General features: G+C 42.0%; 1 pseudogene; it reads right to left on the bottom strand.

Annotated features, from left to right (window-relative positions):
* Positions 1 to 5,096: 5,096 nt before the first annotated feature.
* Positions 5,097 to 5,651, bottom strand: LOC121454765 (annotated as a pseudogene).
* Positions 5,652 to 14,321: the final 8,670 nt, after the last annotated feature.

Raw genomic sequence — 14,321 nt, 5'->3', positions numbered from 1 at the left:
TACCCCCAGAAAGCCTACAAACTCATGGAAACTGAACAGTCAACTACTGAACCATACCTGGATTAAGGAAGAAATTAAGAAAGAAATTAAAGTCTTCCTGGAATTCAATGAAAATAAAGAAACAACATACTTAAACTTATGGGACACTATGAAAGCAGTCCTAAGAGGAAAGTTCATAGCATTAAGTGCCTACTTAAAGAAAACAGAGAAAGCTCACATTGGAGACTTAACAGCCCACCTGAAAGCTCTCGAAAATAAAGCAGACTCACCTAGGAGGAGTAGAAGACTGGAAATAATCAAACTGAGGGCTGAAATCAACAAAATAGAAACACAGAAAACAATCCAAAGAATCAATGAAACAAAAAGCTGGTTCCTGGAGAAAATCAACAAGATTGATAAACCCCTATCCAAACTAATCAAACGGCAGAGAGAGAATTTGCAAATTAATAAGATCAGAAATGAAAAGGGGGACATAACCACAGACACAGAGGAAATTCAGAGAGTCATTAGATCTTACTACAAAAGCCTATATGCCACAAAACTGGAAAATGTAAAGGAAATGGACACTTTTTTAGATAAATACCATATTCCAAAGTTAAACCAGGACCAGGTGAACAATCTAAATAGACCTGTTAGTCACGAAGAATTAGAAGAAGTTATCAAAAACCTCCCTACCAAAAAAAGCCCAGGACCAGATGGCTTCAATGCGGAATTCTTCCAGAACTTCCAAGAAGAACTAATACCTATACTCCTTAATGTATTTCACAATATAGAAACAGAGGAGGCATTTTCAAATTCCTTTTATGAAGCTACAGTTACCCTGATACCAAAACCGCACAAAGACTCAACCAAGAAAGAAAATTATAGACTAATCTCACTCATGAACATCGATGCAAAAATCCTCAACAAAATACTGGCAAACCGTATCCAAGAACACATTAGAAAAATTATCCATCATGATCAAGTAGGCTTCATTCCAGGGATGCAGGGCTGGTTCAACATACGAAAATCTATCAATGTAATCCATCATATAAATAAACTGAAGGAAAAAACCATATGATCATTTCATTAGATGCTGAAAAAGCATTTGACAAAATTCAACATCCCTTTATGATAAAAGTATTGGAGAGATTAGGGATTCAAGGGTCGTATCTAAATATAATAAAAGCTATATACAGCAAGCCGACAGCTAACATCAAATTAAATGGAGAGAAACTTAAAGCCATCCCACTAAACTCAGGAACACGACAAGGCTGTCCACTCTCGCCATACCTCTTCAGTATAGTGCTTGAAGTTCTAGCAATAGCAATAAGACAACATAATGGGATCAAGGGGATTCGAATTGGAAAGGAAGAAGTTAAACTTTCGTTATTTGCAGATGATATGATAGTGTACATAAGCGACCCCAAAAACTCCACCAAAGAACTTTTACAGCTGATAAACACCTTTAGTAATGTGGCAGGATACAAGATCAACTACAAAAAATCAGTCGCCCTCTTATACACAAAGGATATGGAAGCAGAGAGGGAAATCAGAGAAGCTTCACCTTTCACGATAGCCACAAACATCTTAAAATATCTTGGGGTAACTCTAACCAAGGAAGTGAAAGATCTATTGGACAAGAACTTCAAGGCATTGAAGAAAGAAACTGAGGAGTATACCAGAAAATGGAAGGACCTCCCTTGCTCTAGGTTTGGGAGGATCAACATAGTAAAAATGGCAATTCTACCAAAGGCAATTTATAGAGTCAATGCAATCCCCATCAAGGTCCCTTCAAAATTCTTCACAGATCTTGAGAGGACAATAATCAACTTTATATGGAAAAACAGAAAACCCAGGATAGCCAAAACAATCCTATACAATAAAGGATTGTCTGGAGGCATTACCATCCCTGACTTCAAACTCTATTACAGAGCTACAGTGATGAAAACAGTGTGGTACTGGCATAAAAACAGAGAAGTCGACCAATGGAATCGTATAGAAGACCCGAATTTTGACCCACAAACCTATGAACACCTCATTTTCGATAAAGGAGCCAAAAGTATACAATGGAAGAAAGAAAGCATCTTCAACAAATGGTGCTGGCATAACTGGATGTCAACCTGTAGAAGAATGAAAATAGACCCATATCTATCACCATGCACAAAACTCAAGTCCAAATGGATTAAAGACCTCACTATCAGTCAGAACACATTGAACCTGATAGAAGAGAAAGTGAGAAGTACCCTACAGGAGATGGTCACATGAGATTGCTTCCTATGTGTAACCCCAAGAGCACAGACCTTAAGGGCAACATTGAATAAATGGGACCTACTAAAACTGAGAAGCTTCTGTAAAGCAAAGGACACTGTCACCAAGACAAAAAGGCAACCTACTGGCTGGGAGAAGATCTTCACCAACCCCGCAACAGACAAAGGTCTGATCTCCAAAATATATAGAGAACTCAGGAAACTAGACTTTAAAATGCTAATTAACCCAATTAAAAATGGGGCACTGAACTGAATAGAGAATTCTCAGCAGAGGAAGTTCAAATGGCCAAAAGACACTTAAGGTCATGCTCAACCTCCTTAGCAATCAGGGAAATGCAAATCAAAACAACTTTGAGATATCATCTTACACCTGTCAGAATGGCTAAAATCAAAAACTCCAATGATAGCCTTTGCTGGAGACGCTGTGGAGTAAGGGGTACCCTCATCCATTGCTGGTGGGAATGCAATCTTGTGCAACCACTTTGGAAATCGGTGTTTCAGTTTCTCAGGAAATTCGGGATCAACCTACCCCTGGACCCAGCAATACCACTCTTGGGAATATACCCAAGAGATGCTCTATCACATGACAAGAGCATTTGTTCAACTATGTTCATAGCAGTATTATTTGTAATAGCCAGAACCTGGAAACAACCTAGATGCCCTTCAATGGAAGAATGGATGAAGAAAGTGTGGAATATCTACACATTAGAGTACTACGCTGCGGTAAAAAACAATGACTTCTCATATTTTGCATGCAAATGGATGGAAATAGAAAACACTATCCTGAGTGAGGTAACCCAGACCCAAAAAGATGAATATGGGATGTACTCACTCATAATTGGTTTCTAGCCCTAAACAAGGGTCACGGGGTCTACAATTGGTGATCCCAAAGAAGCTAAGTAAGAAGGTGAACCAAAGGAAAAACTTATAGTTGTCCTCTTGGCTATGGGAAGTAGACAAAATTGCCGGGGAGAAAATTGAGATCTTGGGGGTGGGGTGGGATGGGGGTAAGGGGAGATGGGGAGAGAAAAGGGAGAAGGGGAGAATGGGGGGAACTTGGGGAAAAAGGAGGATTGGGATAAAGGAAGGTTAGATAGGGGAGCACGGAAGCACAATTCTTAGTTAAGGGAGCCACCTTATAATTGGCAAGAGACTTGAACCTAGAGTGGCTCCCAGATGCCCAAGCCGAGGTCCCCAGTTACTTCCTTGGGCATCTGAGGATAGGGAACCTGAAATGACCCTATCCTATAGCAATACTGACGAATATCTTGCATATCATCATAGAACCTTCATCTCTTGATGGATGGAGACAGAGACAGAGACCCACACTGGAGCACTGGACTGAGCTCCCAAGTTCCCAATGAGGAGCAGAAGGAGGAAGAACATGGGCAAAGAAGTCGGGACCACGAGGGGTGCACCCACCCACTGAGACAGTGGAGCTGATCTATGGGGAGCTCACCAAGGTCAGCTGGACTGTGATTGAAAAAGCATGGGATAAAACTGGACTCTCTGAACATGGCAAACAATGAGGGCTGATGAGAAGCCAAGGACAATGGCACGGGGTTTTGATCCTGCGCAATGTGCTGGCTTTGTGGGAGCCTAGCCAATTTGGATGTTCACCTTCCTAGGAATGGACGGAGAGGGGAGGACCTAGGACTTACCATAGGTCAGGGAACCCTGACTGCTCTTTGTACTGGAGAGGGAGGGGGAGAGGAGTGGGGCGAGGGGGAGAAGGGTGGGAGGAGGGGGAGAAGTGTGGGAGGAGGGGGAGGGAAATGGGAGGCTGGGAGGAGGTGGAAACTTGTTTTTTTTTCTCCTTTTCTCAATAAAAAGATGCAAAAAAAAGAAGGTAGGCCTTAAACCAGGCCTTGTGAACTGCCACATGCAGAATGGTGGGACCAGGAGTTCTTACTGGGTGCCAATAGCCCTTGGGCACTCTGGACCTTCTTTTCTTCTCTAGTGGAGTCTAACACTCAAGAGTCACTAGTCATGAAAGTTTGAAGCAAATAGCATGGCATGAGACTGTCCTAGCTTTCCTCTAGTCCCTCCAGCCGTTTGCTGATTTTAAGGTGAAGAGCACCCTCAATTAGTCCTGTTATAGCTCCTAGTAAGCCTGCTTCTCTAAACTGTATATAAGTCTATTTGTGGTAGATTTGGGGTCACAACCAGGCCACTGTTCTAAACTTTCTCCTGAACTTCATAAGCAAAGCACAGGAAACACAGAAATCACATTTTCTCACACTTAGGAACCTTGAGAAGAAAAAAAAAATGTAATGATAAGAAAGGAAAACCTTATGAAGAAAATCATTACAAGTAAATCTCAAAAGACCTTTTGTGTTTAATTGTGAGGTTTTCTATTAGTTTTGTTTTACCTTTTGAATCTGGGAAGGTGACCCAAGGGCTCCCAGTTTCTCAGAGTCACCATTCTTAATGGATGAGTAATAAACCTTCAATAATTTCAAATAGATTCTGAGATCAAGCATATTGTCTAATCAGTTTTTCTTTTTTTTTTGTAGACAGGTCCTTTATTTGAGGGTAGGCTCTAGACTGGGTTGTAGAAGCATCAGACCTCTGGTACTAAGTTGGTGGCCCAGCAGGCTGGATGAGACATGAAGAGGTTGAAGGCTGCTCTCAGCTACAGACTCCAGGCCCAGGACAGGAAAGAATGTCAGCCATCAACGCTAAGCCTGCCTGGTGCTCTGTGCCTACCGGGACTGGAAACTGGTGTCCAAAGTCCCACCCCCGGTGCCGAGAAGGCAATCAAGAGGGTGGCCTCTGAGTCCTCTGTCCCTTCAAGGTGGAACCAGGACCAGTGGGGTCACATTCTGTGGAGGCCAGAGAGAACACTCAGGGGTGAGGCTCCCCCACCTCACTTTCCAGAGAGCAGGAACAGAGTTTTTGGTAAGTGCTCTCCTTGACCTTGAGGAAGCGAAGCACAAAGAAGGCTGTGGCTTGCAGGTTCAGCACCAGTACAATGCCCCCGGTGAAGCTGGCTGCATCAAAACCTGGTTTGTGGGCTTTAGGGACTAGGGGACTCTCTGTTGTGCTTGTCTTTGGTTCATGGGTGGGATGGTGGTGGGATGCTGGGCATGACTCTGACCGGTTATAGACAGGGCAACCCTCCTTGTCCACTTCAGCTTGGACCACACAATGTCCTGGTTCCTCTAGCCCGCATTGCTGCCAGACGTAATCGGAGAGGTTGTGGGCTCTGTCCACACAGCGTTCAGACTGTGCCAGGTGTTTTCAGCCCCCATGGACAGTCGACCAGACGCTCAGGCGGATCAAGGCAATCGGCCCAAAGCCTGGGGCTCCTTTACCAGCTATAATCAGCACACAGGAGGAGGCAACAACAACCGCCGCAGAGCATGCAACATGCAAGGCGCGGGGTCTGGGTGAGGCCATGGACGCCGGTGGCCGGGATTAGGGGTCGGTGGATCGGACAGCTGCTGTGGCGCATCCTTTCTTCTGTCTAATCAGTTTTTACCAGGGAATACTATCAGAAATGGTGATCAAATGGTGTAATTGTTACATTGATATTTTTCTTTTTCCAAAATTACTTCTAGGTTTTTCATCAACAATACTTTGTGTATATGGAATATTCCTACCTATGCCTTGTCTCCAGAATGAACTGAGTTTCTCCCTTTTCTCTTCCGCATCTGCTCTGCTCTGCCCAGGTTTCTCATCATCCTATGATGATCTCCAGACCTCTGTAATTCTACTTCTTTTTTCCCTTGGTCAAATTGCTTACCTTTTTATTTTAAAATTTTTATTCATTTTTGCATTCCAAACACAGTTAAACCTCCTCCTCCTCGCTCTTCTCCCCCCCAACCTCCAACCCACACCCCCCACATTCACTCCTCTGAAAGGGTAAGGTCTTTCATGGGGTGTCAACAAAGCATGTCATATTACATCTCCACTTTTACAAGGACCAGATGCTCACTTATTCTCAGGATGTGTCCAACCAGAATCTGGTGTGAGCCCTGAGTAAATATCATCAAAATATCAAGAATCAGGGTTTCAGGGTCCCTAGTGGGCCCCGTAATGCCAATGATTTAACAGTACAAGTTCTCTTTAAAATTCAAGTCTCCTAACTGTGGGCTCCTGTAAGCCCAAGATGAATAGCACACTTTCTTTTTAAATAACACTTGTGTTAGTTCTTTGAGACCTCAAATGTATTTAGATCGTGTTCACACCACATCCCCATCTTTTTTCAGATCCATTCCCACCTACATCTACCTAACTTCCTGTTCTCATTATTTTAACTTATAAATTTCAATTTGTGCTTCCCAAATATTCTTTGGTATTGGGCGATCTGCTGTGTCAGGTCATACTGCAAAGGAAAGTTGAATTCTGAACAGTCAATAATTGCCATAGCTCCTAAGGTAGGGGCAAGACTTTGTGCCTATCTCAGCTCTCCATGCTGGGATTTTGTCTGCTTTGAGCTTGCACCAGTCTTGTAGATCCTTTGGGTTGGAACCTGTTCTAAAAAATTAGGCTAGTGTTTCTGGGTAGGGGTATGAGGATCAAGGAAATGTCAGATTGGAAGAAATTTAGACAGAAAACACAGGATAGATCTGCCAGTCTGCCAGCTTAATTTGCATAGCCCTGAATTTGTTTGAGAGCCTATTTATATACAAAACAGAACAAAGCACAGCATAGAGAGTCAACCAGTATCTGACCACAAGGCCATTTCTGTCCTTCAGTGAGCAGGGTTTTCTTTTTATTTCAATGTCTTTAAGTTTTGATATCAGCAGTATTTTTTTCTACTAGATAGTGTATGTGTGTGTGTTCATGGGCAAAATGCTCTTTTCCATGACCTTAATTAGAAATCTTTTCACAGTCCTCAAGTATTCTGGCAGAGCAATCAGTCTTGATCTAAAATTACTTGTAAGTCAGAATGGACTTCAGATGAAAACTGAGCCATATGTGGGCTCCCACAGCTTTGACAACTCCTCTGAGTTATTATACAAATGTCCTGCTCCAGAAGACATTGTTTCCTAGTAGCCATCCACTGCCTCTGGCTCTTACAATCCGTCCTCCTTCTCTTTCTAGATGGTCCCTGAGCCTTGGGAAGAAGGGTTTGATAAATATGACCCATTTAAGGTTGAACAGTCTCTTAGTCTCTGTACATTGACCAACTGTGGTTCTTTGTATCTGTAAAGAAGCAGCCTATCTGCTTAGTATTAAAAGATGCACTAATTTATAGGTATAGTAATTTCATTAGAGCAGTTTAATTCTATATATGCTTAGGAGAATTATACACTAGGTTTCTCCTAAGGCTCAAGACTTCACTAGCTTCAGATCATTGGCCCTGATACTAGTGCCAGGAGTAGATTCAATCTTATGAAGTGAATATTAAATTCAAGCAGAAAGTAGCAGGTTACTCCCATGACATTCATGCCACTATTGCATCAGAGGGCACATCTTACCAGGCTAGTCTTCACTGTAGCACTCAGGGTCCACAGTTAGGCAAAAATGACAATTACCTTTCTCCTTTGATAGTGTGCACAGCATCTTCCAGCACTGCGAAGACTATCCAGTAGTCTTCCGATGAAGCTTCCAGGTGAGAACCAGCTTGATTTCTCAATTTTCTATGGCAGAAGAACATGGTTTCTTTATCAACATGGTCTTAAAATCGTATCCTGGAGGATAACCAAGAGTAATGGCAATAGTCTATAATGTTTGAAGGTTTTTGGGAACCCACTGATCAACAGATCAGAAAGAGGCAACTCAATTTTGGCACTGAGCCATTTGCTAGTGTATGATATCCACTTGGGGTATTATCCCCCATGTAGAGTAACTCCATTTAAACTCTTTTTACATATGTATATGTACATATTTTAGAAAGCTTCTACAATAGAAGTTTAACATATGACTTTTTCAAAATGACTTCAGTGTTTGTTAAACCTTCCCATTATTGTGATTTAGGATTTATATCAGGGCAGGTGACACTGGCAGGTCTGGGTGGAGGTGGCTGTGGCAGGTGGGAGACAAGCAGATACCCATGTGGAGAGAGCTTTGGTATAGAGTTTATTTTTTGGGTAGTGCTGGAAGATGCTGTGCACACTGCCAGAGGAGAAATGTAATTGGGTATAAGGGTAAGGGGGTTATGGAGGAGAGAGAGAATGAGAGAGAGAAACAGACACACACACACACACACACACACACACAGAGAGAGAGAGAGAGACAGAGAGAGAGAGAGAGAGAGAGAGAGAGAGAGAGAGAGAGAGAAAGGAAAGTCAAATAGGTCTTTCACTTCCTTGGTTAGAGTTATCCCAAGATACTTTATGCTCTTTGTGGCTATTGTGAAAGGTGATATTTTTTTCTGGTTCCTCTCTCAGCTTCTTTATCCTTTGTATATAGCAGGCCTACTGATTTTTTTGAGTGGATCTTGTATTCTACCACATTACTGAAGGTTTTTATCAGCTGTAGAAGTTCTCTGGTAGAGTTTTTGGGTCACTTATGTACACTATCATATCATCTGCCAATAACAAAAGTTTGATTACTTCCTTTCTAATTTTAATCCCCTTTATCTCCTCGTGTTGTCCTATTGCTAGAACTTCAAGCACTATGTTGAAGAGATATGGAGAAAGAAGACAGCCTTGTCTTATTCCTGATTTTAGTGGAATTGCCTTGAGTTACCTCGTGGTAATGGCATAAAAACAGATAAGTGGATCAATGGAATCAAATTGAAGACCCAGACATAAATTTACAAACCTAGAGAAACTTGATTTTTATAAAGTTAGAATTACACACTAGAAAAAGAAAGCATCTTCAACTAATGGTTCTGGTCATACTGAATGTCTGCATGTAGAAGAATGTAAATAGATCCATATTGTCACCATGTGAAAAACTCATCTCATGGATCAAAGACAACATAAAATCATACACACTGGAACTGATAGAAGAGAAAGTGAGGAATAACCTTGAGTACATTCACACAGGGGGCAAATTCCTGAACAAAACACCAAGAGCACAGGCACTAAGGTGAATAATTAATACAACTGAAAAGCCTCTATAAGACAAAGAACACTGTCAATCAACGAGGCAGGTTAAAGATTGGGAAAATGTATCCAATTCCATATTTAATAGAGGAGTAATATCCAAAATCTATAAGAACTCAATAAATTAGATGTCAAAAATCCAAATAATCCAATTACAAGTGGGGTACAGATCTAAACAGAGAATTCTTGATAGAGGAAACTCAAATGGCTGAGGAACATTTAAGGAAATGTTCAACCTCCTTAGCCACCGGGGAACTGAAATCAAAGTGACTTTGAGATTCCTTCTTACACCTGTCAGAGTGGCTAAAGTCAATAACACAAGTGACAGCTGATGCTGGTCAAGATGTGGAGCAAGGGAAATGCTCCTCCATTGCTGGTGGGAATACAAACTTATACAGTCACTGTGGAAATTAATATGTTAGTTCCTCAGAAAACTGGGAATCAACCTCAAGACCCAGCTAAATCACTCTTGAGCATATGAGCATATACCCAAAAGACTCTCCATCCTACCATGAGAACACTTGGTTCAATTATGTTCACCGTGGGAACCTGGAAACAATCTAGATGTTCCTCAGCTGAGAAACAGGTAAAGACAATGTGGTACATTTACACAATGGGGTATTACTCAGTTTTTTTTTATGAAATCATGAAATTTGCAGGTCCAGATGGAACTGGAAAAAAAATAAGCTGATTGAGGTAACCCAGACTCAGAAAGACAAATATGGTATGTACTCACTCATAAGTGAATATTAGCCATTAAGTAAATGATAATCATGCTATAATTCACAGACACAGAGAGGTTAGGTAAAGAAGAAGGCGGTAGGAAGAAGCATGGATCTCCCTGAGAATGGAAATAGAATAGATTCCGAGGGTAGACTCTGACACAAAGAGGGTGGGAACAGGAGTGATCAGATAGTGTGCAGATGGAGGGAGGGTGTATGCGGAGAAAGAGCTGGAATCGGGTGACAGTTGGGGAGTTATGAAAACTTAGTGTAGTAGAAACTTCCTGGGATATAAAAGGTTGAACCTAGTGAGGACTCATAGTAATGGGGTATGGAGTCTGACCTGGTCTTCTCTCTTTTTTTTAAATGCAAGAGATATTTTTGTTCTTTTTTAAAAATTGTTTTTATGTTTTTATTGAGCTATGCATTTTTCTCTGCTCCCCTCCTTTTTCTGATTGTCTGTTGTAGCCAGGCAAGACTTCCAGTAGTGGGACACGGTTACATTTGGTTGAGTTGCTGGCTGAGGATGTCCCTTGAAGATCCTTAAACAACCTAGAATGATCTTAGGACAGAAGAACAATCTCTGAAAATGGACAACTGGGCCCCAATGTGTAGGACAGCATCCACAGAGCTCATTGTACATAGAGAAGTAAAGCTGGTGAGGGTTTGGAGACGTTACCCTTACATTCCAGTGTATTTGGCTCAAGAAGGTACTCTCCAGGCTATGGAAATAGAAACCTGGACACCAACCCAGCAACAAAGCCCATCTGCCTACAATCTGTTCTTCCAGCTAGATGTACTGGGGCATAGAACTTGTGGGAGGGGCCAACTAATGTTTAGCTTAACTTAAGGCCCATGCCACCAGAGGGAGCCCATTCCTTACACTGCCTGGTTGGCCAGGAACTGGAGATTGGATAGATCTAGGGTATTTTCTATCCAGAGATCTAGGGTAGAAGAACCAAATATGACTGGGAAAAAAATCAATGAAATTATTTCTAATGATATTCTGCTAGATTAAAAGATTGCAACCTTGTCCAGTCATCATCAGGTAGGCTTCCTCTGACAACAGATGGGAGCAGGTGTAGAGGCTCACAGCCAGACATACAGAGAGAGTCTAAATTGGAGGACTCCATCAAGTCCCTTCCCTGGGAGATCAGTACCTTCTTGGAGAAGGTAGAAAAACTGTAGGAGTCAGAGGGGATGGTGGACACCAGGAGAACATGGTCCACCAAATTAACCAAGCTGGGCTCAAAAGGGCTCCCAGAAATTAAAGAAGCAAGCATGGGGCCTGCATTGGTTGTCATCAGGTCCTCTGCATATATGTTATATCTGCTGTCTTGGTGGGTTTTTGTTGATTATGAGAGCAGACATATTTCTGTTTTTTTTTTCCTGCTGTTGAGACTCTTTTTTCTTCTCTTGAGTTGTCTTGTCAAGCCTTGATATGAGGGCTTTTGCCTTATCTTAAATTGGTGACTGTCTCCTTTTGGAGGCCTGTTCTCTTCTGAAGAGGAAAGAGAGGAGGAGTGGATCTAGGGAAGAGTGGAGATGGAGGGTAGCTAGGAAGAGTGGAGGGAAGGGAAACTGTGGTTGACATGGATTGTATGTGAGAGAATCTATTTTCAACAAACAAAAAAAGAAAGAAAGAACTTCACTGTTCCACCGTAGAAGTGTGATTTGTAAGGTCATGACTATGTCAGTTAGGCTGAGTTACACACTTCAGAATCTGTCCATATATCAACATACATCGATTACTGCTTAAAATTTATAGTTCATCTGTCCCTTAGTCACAATGTACAAAGAGTTTAAAGCATTTCAGAAGTGTGGTACCTTGCCACTGTGCTTTGCGATCATTAACAGGACAATATTACACAAAACTTTCAGAGGAGAAATTATTTACACATTCTATAAACAAAAGCATTTTTTCTCTTTTGAAAAAAGAGAAATTAAACATCCAGTGAACATAGATTAAGTTCCATTTTCCTTTCTAAATTAATGATTTAGTTCATTTCTAAATATGGCTATGTTCTGCCTCTTTTGTTGTTGTTTGGTTTGCTTTTTTGAGACAGGGTTTCTGTGTATAGCCTTGGCTGCCCTTGAATGAGTGCACTCTGTAGATTAGGATGGCCTTAGAGAGCCACCTGTCCCTGCCTCCCAAGTGCTGGGATTAAGGACTTGCACCACCACTGCCTTGCTCAGTTTCTTTCTTTCTTTCTTTCTTTTTTTTAAAGTAGATTATTGTAGAGAGCTGCGTGAGAGCCACGCCTAAAAGATGGCGGTGGCTTCCGCCCTCCACGATCCCGAAAGTGAGGGCTCTCTGATAAACAATTCCTTATTTTGGCTAAGACCAGACTCTTGCGATCATCACATTGCGGTTTGCATATGCGTGGACCAATGGACGATGCCCACATGGCTATCCAGGGTTGGTAGCCCAGGACTACTTAAGGGCTGGGAGAGGCTTGCCTGGGGAGAGAAGAGAGAGATACAATTGTAAAAAAGGTCCTGAATAAAAACTGCTTGCAAGAAGAGCTCCGGTGTCGCATCATCCTTGCTGGTCGAGGCGATCGCGACAGATTATAAAGCAGATGCAGGAATTTCAGTGGGATCCTGTGAATCTGGTAATAACAAGATATACTGACCTTAAATATTTAACTTTTCTTTTTCCCTCCCTCCCTCCCTCCCTCCCTCCCTCCCTCCCTCCCTCCCTTCCTTCTTACTTCTTCCTCCCCCTCTCTCTTCCTTCCATGAATATTTGTATGTTGCAGTGTACAAGTGCAGGTCAGAGGGCAACTGTTTCAATCATTCCTTCTAAGGTCTGTGCATCAGGTACTGAGCTGACATGGTCAGACTTGGCCACAAACACCTTTATGCACCGAGTCATCTCACCTGCCCTACTTATTTATCTTAAATGAAATTTTATTAGTCACTGAAAGAGCCAACATTCTTGGAGATATTATGAAAAGACTATTGCCAAGTTTATACACACACACACACACACACACACACAGACACACACACACACACATATTGGGTACAGGGACAAGCATTTCTTCTCTGAACTATATTCTAGCCCTCAGTCTGTCTTCTAGAGACCTCTGAGATATTTTTATCATGAAAATGTGCAAAACAATGAGAAAGAGTTCCCTTGAGATGTCTCCTACTGTTAAGTGTTGTATGGCATTTCGAGTGGCCAACTCTACTCTGTGTCAGTGTCTGAGGTCTTCCAGGAGTCTAGAAGTAAAACAGCGCTCTCTGTTATTCCACACCTCATATTTTTCCAAAGACTCTGGCTCTCTTTGGGCAGAATCTGTGACTGAATCATCTTTGCAATGTGGTTTAGAGCCCTGAGACATAAACCTGCCCCACACACGTGAAGGAAGCTGGACACCTGCAGTTTCTGACCTCCATTTGGAAGCCTGAGACAAACTGCTTCTAGAGAGAGAAAAACTCAGACCAGAAGCACAAGTGCCCTGGTTCTTGTGTCTTCTCTCATTGTCTATTAAACAGCTTCACAAAGAAGATTTGTCTTCACCCAGTGACCATTGTTCACTCTCTAGAGAATGACCTCCACCAAGTCTCCAGGTAAAAATGAAGTCACAGTCCCTTCAGTGTGGAGTAGGGTATTTTTGAAAATGGAAGCCATTTAAGTGACTTTCAGCCCAGCAGGTGCCAGGGCATGGACATAAGTCTGGGACACCAGGTGGAGCCCCTCTACAACATGGCCAACAATTCAGTGTCCCATTTACTTCTCAAGGTCTTTGCTTGACTGGAGCCTGAAGATTCAGTCTTGGGCAACCAGCTGTGAGTACCCATGAAGGAGAGCTCATGCGTACTTTCTGGAGAAGTCAGCTTTGTTCTTGGCAGCCTGTTCTGCTTACTGATGGAAAGAACAACATCGTTAGTCATCACACAGCAAAGCACACTCAACGATAATCAGAACATGCACACCTTCCTGACACTCCTGCTTATTTCTGTTGTTTTAATTTTTTAGTGTATCAGCCAGCCAACTATTCTTTTCTTGTTCCTTCAACTCATTCCCTTGTCCTTAGCTGATCTAGATTTTCAGACACAATATTTTGTCTTGTCAGTTTCTTAATCTCATGTGTTCCTGTTCATGCCTTACTTGACCTTGGCGAGCAGCAACTGTCCTTGGGCCCCTGAACTTCTCCCACTGATCAATCTCATCGCTGAAATTATTAAGTTCTATATTTTTAAATGTACAATCGTGTCATTTTTTTATTTTCATTGAAATGAAGCCTATTGTGAAATAAAACTAGGCATGAGACATATTTCACACTTGTTTTACAAATTTGGAACACAAAATATAACAAAATTCAGTATTTTATTTC

Source organism: Microtus oregoni, unplaced genomic scaffold (genome assembly GCF_018167655.1).
Source record: "Microtus oregoni isolate MIOR12 unplaced genomic scaffold, Mior012 000012F_ref0000307, whole genome shotgun sequence".
Taxonomy (NCBI): Eukaryota; Metazoa; Chordata; class Mammalia; order Rodentia; family Cricetidae; genus Microtus; species Microtus oregoni.
The sequence above is the reverse complement of the archived record's forward strand: the minus strand, read 5'-3'. Positions and strand labels throughout refer to the sequence as shown.